This window comes from Gossypium hirsutum, chromosome D09 (genome assembly GCF_007990345.1).
Source record: "Gossypium hirsutum isolate 1008001.06 chromosome D09, Gossypium_hirsutum_v2.1, whole genome shotgun sequence".
Lineage (NCBI taxonomy): Eukaryota > Viridiplantae > Streptophyta > Magnoliopsida > Malvales > Malvaceae > Gossypium > Gossypium hirsutum.
Window position 1 is genome coordinate 32,877,373 of NC_053445.1, and position 14,826 is coordinate 32,892,198.

General features: G+C 33.9%; 1 non-coding gene across 1 annotated transcript; it reads right to left on the minus strand.

Moving 5' to 3' along the window:
* Positions 1-293: 293 nt before the first annotated feature.
* LOC121221532 (small nucleolar RNA R71) lies at positions 294-399 on the minus strand. The gene has a single exon (XR_005918922.1). It is a non-coding gene; the product is annotated as a small nucleolar RNA R71 (small nucleolar RNA).
* Positions 400-14,826: the final 14,427 nt, after the last annotated feature.

The following is a 14,826-nucleotide window of genomic DNA, read 5'->3' on the forward strand; positions in this document are numbered from 1 at the left end:
TTTCATGTTGTTACATCAAGCCGAAAATGATTGAGATGATCCAAAGTAATCTGCAATTGAGGGGCACAATGACAGATGATCCAAATCAACACTAAAATAGTTTCTCTAACTTTGTGATACTTTAAAGTACAACAGAGCCACTAATGACGCTATCCATCTTCGGTTGTTTCCCTTTTCTTTAATTGATAACGCCTTTTCTTGGTTAGACTCGCAAGCACCAGGGTCTATCACGACATGGGATGAACTTGGTTGAAAGTTCTTACAAAAGTTTTTCCCTATTAATATAGGGATTCAACTAAGAAGAGAGATTGTTGTCTTTAGATAGATGGAAGGAGAAAGTTTTCATAAGGCATGGGAACGTTTCAAAACGCTGATTTAGAAATGGTCACACCACGAATTCTCTGAGTGGATATGGTTGCATGTATTTTACATTGGGTTGGATACGAATGCAAGATCAGGACTAGACGGAGCAGCAAGAGGAGCACTTATGAATAGGACGTACGAGGATGCATACGAAATAATTGAAAATATGGTATTAAAATCCTATCAGTGGCCTATTGAATGATTTACGTATGGTCAGAAATCCGTTACAGTAAAAGTGATCTTAGAAGATTATAGGTATCAACAGTTAGTGGATAGACTTAACCGTATCGAATCAACTAATAAACCGTATATGTGTGGAGAATACAAACCACTTTTCCACTACATCAATAATCCTATTGAGAACGTGAACTACTGACTCCCTTCGGAAGTACTAATGTCCAGAGTGTGAATACTACAATAAAATATAGAATTATGAGGCGATATATGCAAGTATACGGGTTTAGTTGTAATATAGTTTTACAACGGAGTGGGTGAGTACTCCGAGGATGGTACCCAAGGAAGGCAAGTACTAAATCAATATTAACCTAAAAACTTAAAGATCTACTTAATACTTTTAGATCAGCTATAGTACAATAGTAAAATAAGATATATTTTTTAGGGTTTTTAAATTAATAAAATAAAATAACATAAAAGAATTAAAATTACAAGAGATAGAGAGGAATAAAGTGAATCAAATCTGGAGATGAGTGATTAGCTCACTTCAGCAATCTCAATCAACTTTTGTCTTAGGTTTTTCATCAATCAACTAGTTGCTACCCTAGAAGGATATTCCGATCTTCCACTAACATAACAAGTCTATGAGAACTACTTATCTTCCGACCTCATAGTTCATACTGGTTTGGGGTCAAGGTGTTCACGAATGGGCAATACCAATTTTGGGTTATTTCCCACCTTGATGAGTTCCTAGGGTTGTCAGGCCTAGGGTTTGTTTCAGGTTCTTACTTTCTCAAATAATTGATCTATTGAATAAGCCTACACAACAGTTAAAAGATCATGCTTCCATTTGCTAACTCCCCATAGAAGGATTAGTTCCTCATGGCTTTCATAAATAACATGGAGTAGATGGAACAATTAATCATAATGAATGAATAGTAGAGAGTTTAAGAAAATCTTGATCGATATTGATAATGAATGCAAATCCATAAGAGTTTATCTCCTTTACAACTCAGATTTCTTGAAAGAAAATAAAGAACAAAATAAATGAAACTCTAAAAACCTAAGAAAACAAAATTAAATCTAAAAAGAGAATCTTAGCTAATTGAATGGGTACCTATAATGTGTGTCAAAGGGGCCTCTTTATAGCCTTTCAGTAGCCATCGTCCTTAACCTTAGGTTAGCTGACGTCCCTAAGCTTTAAGTTTGATTGTGCAGACCAAAACACCCCTGCTACGTGTTTTATTCTCATCATAGAGTCAATGTCGCGACACACGAGGACCTGTGTTGTGACATAGCAACTAGTCTACTCCTCTACAACTGCCTTTAGGGGTATGTTGCGACACCCTCAGCCTGTGTCGTAACATTGAAGGTAATTTCTTACTTTCTTTATTTTGCTCTCAATGTTGTGACATAACTTTCAAGATTGGCCCAAAATGCTTTCTAATGGTCTTCTACATACTCACGAAGTCCAATAACTCTCTCTTAGGCCTCATTGGCCCTTAAGGCTAATAAAATATGTGATTTGCACATTTTATTGAATGTAAGGAAAAGTAAAGAAACTTGATTAAAACATAACGAAAATGCTTGTATTCAAGCTCCTTAAATGTAAAAACTAGTTTAATCTGCTACACCAAATTACGGTAGATCAAATAATTTGAAAATAAGGGTAGAAATTCTTATTCGAATACCTACAATCTTGGTCGGAGAGATCATCTGAATCTGAGATGGGAAGGAAACCATTGAAGAAGTAATAGTTCGAATCAAGCTAAAAGTACTAACTATCAACCTCTTTATTTGTAGAATCCTCAAGATGGGGTCAACCTAAGTAACCATACTGCATATGGTCAATGTCTGGATAGAATCGAGGGAGAGATGTAGTCAATGAGAATACATGTATAATAGGTGCAGTCTGAGTGCACTAACTCAACCAGAACATTGATTAAACTTGAGTATCAAATAAGCCAATTGATAATCATGGTGGGTGATATCAAAAGATAAATTGGCACCAATATTCCAAGAAATACAGAAGATAATCCTTGGAGGGAAGGTAAGGAGCACGTGAAAGCAATAGCACTCTAAGCGGACAAAGCACCGAGTAGCCCAAAAAACCTTATTCTAAAGGTAAATATGGAGAATGTTGATGATCTTCTAGAGAAATCCTTAGAGGCTGAAGAAGAACCAAAATCAAATGAGGTAATTGTACTGGCAGTAGAGCCAGAAAAATAAATAACTAAAGATGCTGTCATTACAAAGATCTCATTCCCTTTAAGACTAGAAGAAAAACAAAAGCGGGATGAAGATGAGTTTGTAAGTTTCCTAAACTTGTTCAAAACATTAAATGTAAACCTTCGTTTACTCGAGTTAATTGAAAAAATTCCTAAATGCGCCAAGTTTTTAAAGGAAATTATGTCTAGGCGTAAAAAAATTAAGGTAGGAGAACAAGTTAACTTATGTGCCTCTTTTAGTGTTATTATTTCGAGACATGTTCCCCAAAAATTGAAAGACTCAGGAAGTTTTTCTATTTCTATAGAGATAAGGACCATTCATTTTAATAAAGCTCTATGTGAATTAAGAGCTAGTATTAATTTAATGCCTCAATCCATTTTTGAAAAACTCGGGTTGGGGATATCAAAACTTTTAGATAACATTACAGTTGGCTGACAAACCTTCAGTACATCCGAAAGAGGTATTGGAAGATGTGTTGGTCAAAGTGCACAGATTCATTATCCCAACAAATCTTCATTATCCCGATCTTACTAGGTAGACATATTCTAGCCACTTCTAGGTCCTCCATTGATTTAGAAAAAAAATGAACTAACCATGAAAATCAATGGTGAGACTGAAATCTTTAAATGTGATCATCAACTAAGTGAGGAAAGTAGAAGGAAGTTAGGGGAACACTGCAAAGAATTATTTGTTTCTAGTACTCCCAAGTCAAGGGATATACTTCCTTTTATGCATGCAGAATGAATAAACATGTTCAAGGAAAAAGAAAAGAGGGCAAAGGTAGAATGACACGATGGAAAATGGAATAATACTGATAGAACATAAGAATCAATTATCTATGAATTGATGATACTTTCAGATGAATTCGATAGTAAAACTTAAAATTATCTGAATTAATGCTAAAATTTTTGTAAAATATTGTATATTTAGCTAATTGTTTAGTATAGATTTCAAATTTCCCTAATTTTGCATTCTACAGAAACCTTAACACTCTAGAAAATGGAATTTTGGGTGAAAATAGAGCCAGTGTTGTAATACAAGACCCTTGTGTCATAACACTAATAATAGTTTTAGCAAAACTTAGAAAATTCTTTTGATGTCGTGACATGGACTTTCAGTGTCGCGACACCAAAATTAGGATACCCAGAAAACCAAAAATCTTAAGTGTTTCGCAACATTGAACCCCGATGTCACTACAATGGTAAACTTCCAGGGATGTCGCGACATGGAACCCTGTGTCGCGACATCACTGTAAGTTTTCCCAAGTGACCCGATTCGACGGCACAACCTGACGGCTTTGAAACCCATTTCAGCTAACTTTTTAACAACTAAACTCTTAATTTTTAATCTAAAAACCTATTAACTCCCTTCTTAAACACATTTTAGCCCTTTATCCTCTCAACCCTCTCAAAATCTCTTTTAACACCTTAAACCCTAAACCCCCAATCTCCTCACTTTAAAATTTCCATACCTTAACCATACTTGGTACCAAAAAGAACGATAACACTCATAGAACAATAGATGATGCACGAAACGAGGAATTCAAATGATTTCTACGAGGTTAAGGGTTCCTAATTTAATACTTTTTGTTGTTCTGTAACACCCCAAACCCGGCCTAGGAGTTATGGCCGAATCTGGCGGTGTCACATTTAGGTGTTTAGCCTAAAACTTTTTATTGTTGAAATCTTTAAAATCAATTAATCATTTGTTATTAAACGGTGATTCCAAAACGGGTTGTTCATTTCCAAGCGTGCTTCATTAAAAACTAATCACTTTTAAAACAATATAAATTTTCCAAAATCTTATTTATTGCAAAAATGTAGTGTCTTGAAAATGGTTACCTTTTGAAAGCCCATCTTATTCTACAACTATCAGTTTATAACAAACTAAATAAATAAAAATCCTAATTTAAAGTTTATAACTTTAAAATGCCTTTTACATAAAAATACCCAAATTCAGTTACTTATAAATCAAAAGCTAAAAACGAAAGCTGATACGGTTGTGTGGCCACCTCCGGGTCCCTCACAGCTATGAACCGTCTAACATTGAGGATTACTTGAACGGTTAAAAATGGGGTGAGTTTACGAAAACTCAGTGTGTAATCCCCTTATTAAAGAAACAGTCAGTAAACAGAAACAACACAGTCTAGGCCTGAGCCCTTTAACAGTAACAGTACAGTGTGGGTCTTAGCCCAATATAATAACGGTGACGATTGGGCCTTAGCCCCCATCAGCCTCGGTTGGGCCTGAGCCCATATCAAATGGCACATATCACATATATCTGGGCCTAAGCCCATCTCAATATCAGAATCAGTATATGCAATGCATAAATACCCATACCAACCCTGCACTCCGTCTCCTGTCCAACCCTACACTCCTGTAGGGATTAGATCAACCCACCCATCCCTACACTCTGTATGTAGCACCGATTGCGGCACTAACCAGTATCGCAGCAAAGCTGCCAATAAACAAAATGGCTAAGAGCCGTAAATAGGATAGCTATAAGCTATAAATAGAATGGCTACAAGCCATAAGTACAATAATATGATTGGCACAAAGCCATCAGTAGTAGTAATATGATCGACACATAACCATCAGTAATAGTAGTATGATCAACACAAAGCCATCAGTAATGGTAATATGATTCGGACACAGCCGTCAATAGTATCACAGTAAAGCTACCAACAACAGTATTGCAGCAAAGATGCCAATAATAGTAAATGTAGCCAAGCCATCAGTAACTGTGATTGAGGCAGAGCCACCAGTACAGTACTTCCTCCATAACAGAATCCGCACCCCATGCAGTATGTCGTGTATGCAGAATACCATGCACGGAATCAGTCATACAAATCACAAACAAATCAGTCATTTACATCTCGGACAAATCATTCATTTACATCACAAGCAAATCAATCATTTAACCCCGAGGGGTAAAATAGTCATTTTACCCAACAACGGCATTACGGTCTTTTTACCCTACAGGGGTATTACGATCATTTTACCCTACAAGGGCATTACGGTTATTTTACCCTACAGGGGCATTACGGTCATTTTACCTTATAGGGGCATTACAGTTATTTTACCCTACAGGGGCATTACGGTCATTTTATCCTATAGGGAAATTACGGTCATTTTACCCATCGAGGGTATTTCAGTCATTTTACCCTTTAGGGGTATTTCGATAATTTTACCTTTAGGGGTATTTTGGTCATTTTATCATTCGGTGGTATTTCAGTAATTTTACCCTTCGAGGGTATTTCGATAATTTTACAACCTTTTCGAAGGCCTATAGTCACTTCGAGCAACACAGATGACCTAAATGGTCATAACGGTGCAAATGGGCCCAAGCCTATGGAAATGCTCATGGAGGACTCTACAGTATATTGCCCATGATTCACAGGTTCGGCTTTCCACATGATCGATCGCACACTCGTGTGGTCCCAAACGTCGTATTTCAGCTTTTGCCGTTCTATAGTTATAGTGGGAAATTTACACACTTGGTGTGATTTGCAGATTCCATTCGATCTGAACACTCTTATTCCACAAATCAATGATCATCGCACCCTTGGTTCCCAAGAAATTTGCCAATCAACCTCGACCACCACCAGTAAGGAATGGAAGCAATGCAAGTTGGAGAAAACGACGAATTTCACTCCAACTCTGCCACTTACACAGCTCAAGCAACAAAATAAATACCCCATTGCGCAACCTAGGACTTAAACCTCAAACCTCACAGTTACACAACACGTCACCTTGCCAATAGACCACAAGCTCTTTTGTGCCACATTTTGTCTTCAATTAACTAAAAGGTCTAAATACCAAAGTCCAAGTTCCTTTAAAAGAAAAACCAAAATAAATTACAAGAGCCAAGACTTAAACCCAGGCTCCCTTGCAACCTTAATGACGCCACAACCACTAGACCACATGCTTCTTTATGACATTATTTTAACACAATAATTTAAAAGGCCTACATCCAAGCATCCAGGGTTTTATACACTTAAAACTAAAATTTTTGCTAAGGCCCAGGTTTGAACCCAGGACTTCTCAAACACTTCCAAACACTCCTAAATCACTTAACCACTGAAGTAGACATTCATTTATGCAAAGTTTCCTAACCGTTCCCTTGCTCAAGGCCCAATACTTCTAGGCCCAAATTTTGGGGCGTTACATGTTCCATTAAATTCTCAATATTTTGCTCTCATTCATAAACTGGTAATAATGCCCCTAGAAAATTTAGACGAACTATGGAAACGAAGCTACCAATGGAACAAAATCCCTCTAGTTTCTTGAATTCAAATGTTGAAAAATATTTTAATGAACTTTAAGGAAAAACATTCATTCAAGAGAGGGGATTTGATCTATTTATGATTCTTTGTAAGGATTTATGCCCTTTGGTTATCATAGGTGGGAGCGTTTTTGGACAAACCCAAAAGATAATGCTGTGGTCCCTTTTGTTCAAAATTTTTATGCATCCTTAAGGGACCAAGAGCCTAGAAACACTGAAGGTCATATGTGGGACATAGTACTTGTGCGAGGAAAAGAAGTGTGAGTAACCCTTCGAATTATTTGCGACTTTTATAATGCTCCATACTATGAAAAAGATTTTATCGGTGAAACTATTCTAGAGTATTTTTAGGACATTAATATTAATAACATTATAAACTTTTTAACTGAAGAAAGTGGCGAATAGAATTATCACCTAGGTACTAATGTTCCCACATCCTTTCATCAAGCTATTATGCTTCCAAAGGCTAAGATGTGGATTCAGTTGGTGTGCACGCGAATAGCCCCTATTTTAAATGTTTATAATGTTAATACCTTTCAAGCAATTTTACTATATGCAATTTTGCAAAAAATGAAGGTGTGTATCAAAAAATGGATCCACCAAAACATGAATAGATGCATTAGTGGCCAAAAGGTGGGAGTTTTCTTTCCCCACTTAGTGATGACTTTATGAAAAAAGATAGGTGTATCGATGATATCCATTAAGTATTCGATGAAACCTTATAGAAGTATTATTAGAGACACCTTGTTCTAATAATACATAGATTTGTAAGCGAATCAAACAAAAGAATAGAACAAATGACAAGAAGAAGTGATGACTACGCCAACTTTATCATAGAGGATGACACAAGCTCAACAAGAAGTTGGTGAGAGTAGTCATCCAAAGCTAGATTGGATGATACAGTGGATGCAAGAGTTGGGATTAATATTTTAAGAATTTGCTAGGCAAAACAACATTTGGGTCCCCAATTATACACTTTACATATTTGGTTAAACACATCTGGAGCAGGATGAAGAAGTGCATAAAAGCGAAAAGGAAGGAGAAGATGAGGAAGAAGACGGAATGGAGGAATTGATTTTGAGGAGGAAGGTTGAAAATTTTTATAATTCTATTTTTTTAAAAGACTTGTATCAATTTTTGGATGATTTTAATTTGAACTTTGTAGGAGTAGGATTAATAGTAGTTTTTTTAGTTATATTGCATGTTGTTTAAGTTTTCTATGTAGGAACCCAATACGAAGAAGACAAACAATTTCAGCGTATGCGAACAAAGGAGGAATCACCCACCATTAACAGTTGGAACGAACATGATCAATCGAGTAACTTCTTTCTTTATCTTTTATGGGTTATAGATTGAGGATAATGTGTTAACTAAAGTATAGGGGTAACATAGAAAATATGTTTTAAATTTTTATGTTTTCTTTAATTTTTCTTTTCTTTTGTGTGCTTGAGCTTGTAGAAATACAAGTGATTGGTTAGGAGCATGTACATAGGTTGCTTGTGTTTACAAATAAATTTGGCATGATGATAGGTTATTTTAAAATTTTTATTATTATAATGTTAAGTTTTATATGTTACACTGTAAATAGGCAGTAAGCAATCAAATGTACCAAATGATATAGAAATATAATGAAACGAGCATGCTAGTATGAATGATAAATGGATTGAAATGTTTTGTTGTTTGAATTTGTGCATATTGAGATATTAAGGGATGACCTAAGGCATTTTTTGGAACACATCCAAAGCCAAAAAGCTGACCTATTTGTATTTCACCTTTAGTATTAATTTTTGAGCCTATTGGCACTTCTTAATGAACCTCATTACAAACCCTGAGCATGAAACATTAATTTGTATTTGCCCTTTTTCTTTGGTCATGCATTGCACGGCTATAGACGTCTGGCTATACGTATGGAGGTTTAAGTAGATACATCAAGACAGAGTTTGTAAAGACAGAGTTTGTAAAAGCAGAGTGAATAGGAAAGATTGGTGTGATATGAGAACTATAGGTTAGCCTGAAAGTGTAAAAGAAAAGAAAATTTCAAAAAGAAATACGAGTAGAAAAAGTTCTTAAAAAGAAAAAAAAACATTCGTGAGTGAGATGAACTGAAAAAGAAAAGTAAAAAAGTCACAAGAATAAGAAAAACTCATTCATTAGTGCACAGAAACTCGTAGGCTAGTTGTAGTTACTATGTCATTCTATGATTTCCTATGTGGAGAAACAAGGAAGGTGAGAGAAGGAGAAATAAGGTGGTGAACGGGTAAGGGTCACTAAAAGGGAAGAATAGGGATCAATACGATGTACCAAACTATTTTCGTGCTTGTAACCCCTTTTGATGCTTATTGTCTTTGAATTCCATACCTATCCTAAGCCTTAGAATGTTAAAAGCCAAAAAGTCCTATGTGACCTAAATATCCTTGTGCATGAATGGAAATTATATTAAACAATAGCATAAATGACTATTTTTATTTTGCCCGGATAATCAAATTACTTGTATCCTTTTTTTATTCCGTATAGGTGAGACCCTTAATCCTTGTATATTTTGTAACATACTGAACTTAGGTGTTTGTGGTCAGAAGTGGTAAATCAATTATGCATCATGTTAAAGTTGTTAGTGAATGTGAAATGCCTAAGTCATATGCTCCGAAATCATTACTTGTATTATATTTGCTCAAGGGTCATCATTTTTATTTCTTGTTTTTGTTCATGTTGCTTGAGTTTTTTTAATTTAATAAAATGTGAAAATTGAGTCTTTTATTGACCTTAGGGGCCAAATGAGACCTAAGGGTGAGCTGATAAACTTTATAAGTCTATAGGAGATAATTAGAAGGTGTAATAAACTGATACTGGCCGTTATGTCGTAATACAGAGTGCTCAATGTCGTAACAAAGGGAGCGAATGGAGAATTAATGAGACTGCCTTCGATGTCGTGACACAGATTAGTGGTGTCGCGACATACCCCTGAAGATGCCCAGGAGTGCACTGACTGCTATGTCGTGACACAGTTCCTGGTGTGTATTGAAATCAACTCTGGACAGAAGTAAACACGAGCCAAAGGGAATTTTGGCCCACACAATCAAACTTAAATTTTGGGAATGTCAACTAAACTAGGTTTAAGGACGAGGACCGCGTGAAATCTTTAAATAGGCTCATTTGTCACATCTAAAAGACACTAATTACTCGGCATAAAATTTCACTCTTAATTTCAGTTTAGTTTTTCTTCTTTTTAGGTTTTAGGTTTAATTTTTTGAGTTTGTTTTTTCTTGATCTCTAGAGATTTGATTTATGGAGGCCGTCAAACCCTATGGATTCAATTTCATCTTTAATAAAAATAAGGCGTTTTCTTAAATTCTACATTCAAATTCATTCATCATGTTCTCTCTTTACATCAATTTCATATTGTTTATGAAATTCATGAGGAACTAATCTGTAACACCCCTTAACCCGTATTCGTCGCCGGACTAGAGTTACGAGGTATTACCAAACAAAACACAGTTCAGAACAGACATTCTTTACAATTCATAGGCCCAATAATGTATTCTCCCTTATAAAATTTTTCGAAATAAATTAATAAACCAACCTCTTATTCATACAAGTCAAAATCATTTATTCGAATCACATATCTAACCACACAGATCATGCTTTATCGAACATTCTCTTATACGAACTATATTTCAATATCTAACCATTTCAATTACGTTTGCTAATTCAAAACTTTCAAGCCAAGCCATCAAATATCAAAACCAATTTGTACATGTTTCAAAATTACAAAAATCCAAGCCATATCATTAACTAAATAACAAACGTAATATTTAATAAACATTATACATACACCTGTTAAACTAATTTAGCCATATCTCGCAGTTTAATAATCATTTGCACATAAAACGTTAGGTAACTTTATACATGACCAACTAAATTTTTTTTAACATCATCGAACCATGTGCATAACACCCTAAAACCAAAAGTCATTTCTAAATTCAATTACCAAATCATAGCATTTTAAACATTATAACCTTATGTACATTTTACTAAATCAAATTTAGCCATTTTCGAATACAAATGCCAAGTCATAAAATATCTAATTTGCAAGCTAAATAACATATCTAACATGTTATATTCAACCACACACATGAACCTCATACCTAATTCGCATGCAAAATATCATGCCTATAATTCATATACACAACCAATTAATATTTTCAATAATCAATCATTCAATTAACCTCCATATCAATTAGATCATATACATTCTTTGTCATTCAAAAATCGAGCCTAAATAGTCAAATACCACAGCCGAACATATAACTACCTATATATATAACACATTTTATAACCATCATTGAATCAACGATTTGACCTTTTTAAAACGAACTACAAGCAAACATTAAATAGGCATATGTATTCATATCTCAAATGTCCAACAATTTGAAAAAAACAACCTTTCGGTTATCAAATTTAACTCAATAAATCATAACATCTCCATCACCCAGTCTATAAGATAAACATATTATCTCATATCTTAACATCAAAACAATATTTCATTTATAGATATTCAAATGACCCCTTTTACCAAACCATATTATACCACTTTTCATGCTACCAAAGTGAGTTAATTAATAAGCCGAATATATACCCTACTTACCACTTCTCATTGCCAAATCATATAACCAACATCACAACATATTTACCATAAATCATACCTCTCAATTAAGCTTATAACATGACCAAATATAATTACCAACATTTGCATCATGAACAAGCCATTTTCGCGTGGCTATATACATATACACATTTCAAAAAATCAAATATATCAAAACTAGCCTATACATGCCATATAACCAAATCTCAAAGCGTTTATTTACCGAAATGAATACTGGATAGTGTAATGAGATCTCCCAAGACTTCCAACCCGAGCAAGTCTCCGAAATTCTATAACATAGGAAAAACACACAGAGTAAGCTTTGAAAGCTTAGTAAGCCATAAGCAAATAAATCATTCCAATAATGTTTATAATTCAATTTAACTAAGCTAAATTTAAAAAATCTCAACCACATATACGTTCATCATAATCGTAATTTTTTAAAACCACATTAGGTAACTTCACTAGACTTAATTATGGATGGACATATAAACCGTGTTTTCAAATTTATATATCTACCATTAGCTCATTCGTAGGATTAAGCTTCCACAATTTCATTACATACCAATCGAATCATGGTCATTTATTATAGTTTATTTGTAAAAATATATCAATTTCTTTTTATACACTTCCAAGCCCGAATAACCATAACAATCCACACATCAAAACCATGTTCCGTGTTTCATAATTCTCATGTCCGAAACATAGAACCATTATTTCATATAACGAGCATATAAAACACATCATTCATTATCATATATTTCATATATATCATCATTTTAATCATACTCACATTTCATATCAAAATTTCATAGACAAATCATTTTTACCTAAATCATATATGGAAAAACACAATTACAATTCTACATTTCTTATATGATTAATTTTTTCATAGTTCACTTGCTAATATTCACATCTCATTTTAACATAAATTATATAACGAATAATCATAATCATACTCACTTTCATTGCTCAAATTCATATTCATCACAAACATACCTGATTCGAATGCACATTCATATACTCATTTACTTCTCGGAATGCCCGTTGAACCGTTCGGAATCAAATAGGATACTTGGATAGCTAAAAAAAACTCGTACAATGCCAACGTCCCAGACGTGGTCTTACATGTAATCAATATCGATGCCACTGTCCCAGACAGGGTCTTACACGAAATCAAATATAATGTCGATGTCCCAGACATGGTCTTATACATAAATCTCAAATCGATGCCAACGTCCCAGACGTGGTCTTACACGATAACACATATCGGAATCCTATGTCATGACATATGTATCCTAACTATTCATATGGTTCGTATGGGGCTTTTTGGACGTCCTAATTCTATCGATTCAAGCTCGTAACTAGTTCTCCAACTCTAAATTCAATTCGGCATATACACATATATTTATTAAAGATCAATTCAACACATATAACATATATACATTCAAATTTAACAGCATTTATTTACTTATGAACTTACCTCGTACGAACGCAAACGGACCGGAACGACTAATCGATAACTTCCGATTTTTCCCAATCTAAATCCGATTTCCATTTTTTCCAATCTAATTAATATCAAAATTAACTTAATTATTCAACATTTCATTAAATTTTCATTCAAGAACATAAAAATGGAAATTTGCATTTTAGCCCCTAACATTTTGCATTTTTTTCAATTTAGTCCTTATTTCAAAATAACATAAAATACACGAAATTTCACTAAATCCTTGTTAGGCCGAATTCTACCCATACTACTAGCAGCCCATATTTTTAGTTTATTCACACATTTAACCTTGAATTTTACACCTTTCTCAATTTAATCCTTAATACACATTTTTATCAAAAATCACTTAATTAAACATAATAATCTATCAACAAAAGTTTATATTTCATCATCAAACCACAAAAACATCAAGCTAACATCAATGGCAAATTTCAAAATCATCACCAATTCACAAAATTGAAGCATGGGCTTTAAAGAACACAAAGCAATGATCTCAAAAACGTAAAAATTATCAAAAACCGAATAAAAACTAACCTTGAATCAAGCTTCAAAAATGGCCGAACCTAGCTTAGGTTTCTTCTTTTTTTTTCTTTAGTTTCGGTCAAAATAAGATGAGAATATGGCTTTTAAATTTGTTTGTCTTTTATAATAATAACTTTATAATATAATATATTATTATAACCTTTATAAATAATATAAAAACTATATATTATAAACATAATGCCAACCACTATCTTAATTAATGGCCTAATTTCCTATTAAGGACTTCACATTATAAAGACATTAGCAAGTTAGCACTTTACACATTAAGTAGTCAATTTCACATTTTACGCGATTAAGCCCTTTTCTCAAATTAAGCACACAAACAATAAAATTAATTCACGAAACTTTCACATATGTTAATTCATGCATAATAAACACAGAAAATAATATTAAGATATATATTTTTTATTTTTTTTGGACTCGAATTTGTGGTCCCGAAACCACTGTTCCAATTAGGGTCAAAAATCGGGTTGTTACATAATCCTTCTATGGGGGATTAGTGAGTGAAGGTATAATCTATTAACTATTTTGTAGGGTTACTAAACGAATCAGCTGTTTGGGAAAGGAAGAACTTAAAACCCTAGGCCTAACAACCCTAGGAAGTCATCAAGGTGGGAATTAACCCAAAATTGGTATGGCCTATCTATGAACACCTTCACCCCAAACTGATTTGGATTGTGAAGTTGGAAGATAAGTAGTTCTTGTAGACTCATTATTCGATTGGAAGATCGAAACATCCTGTTGGGATAGTGACTAGTTGATCGAAAAGGAACCTGAAGTGAAAGTTGATGGGAAATATCGAAGCAAGCTAATCTCCCATAATCAGATTTAATTTTTTCTATCTTTTGATCTCTTGAATTTTATTTCTTTATGTTATTTCCTTTTATTATTATAAAATGCATAAAAAACTCCCTTTAATTTACTTTCGTACTATAACTTAGTTAAAGTAATAATTAGTTCTTTTTGTGTTTAGTTTAGATTTGATCTAGCACTCACCTCCGTTTGATACGATTCTCAGAGTACTCACCTACTCTGTTGTAACTATATTACAACTAGACTCATATACTTGTGGATACCGCCTCACATA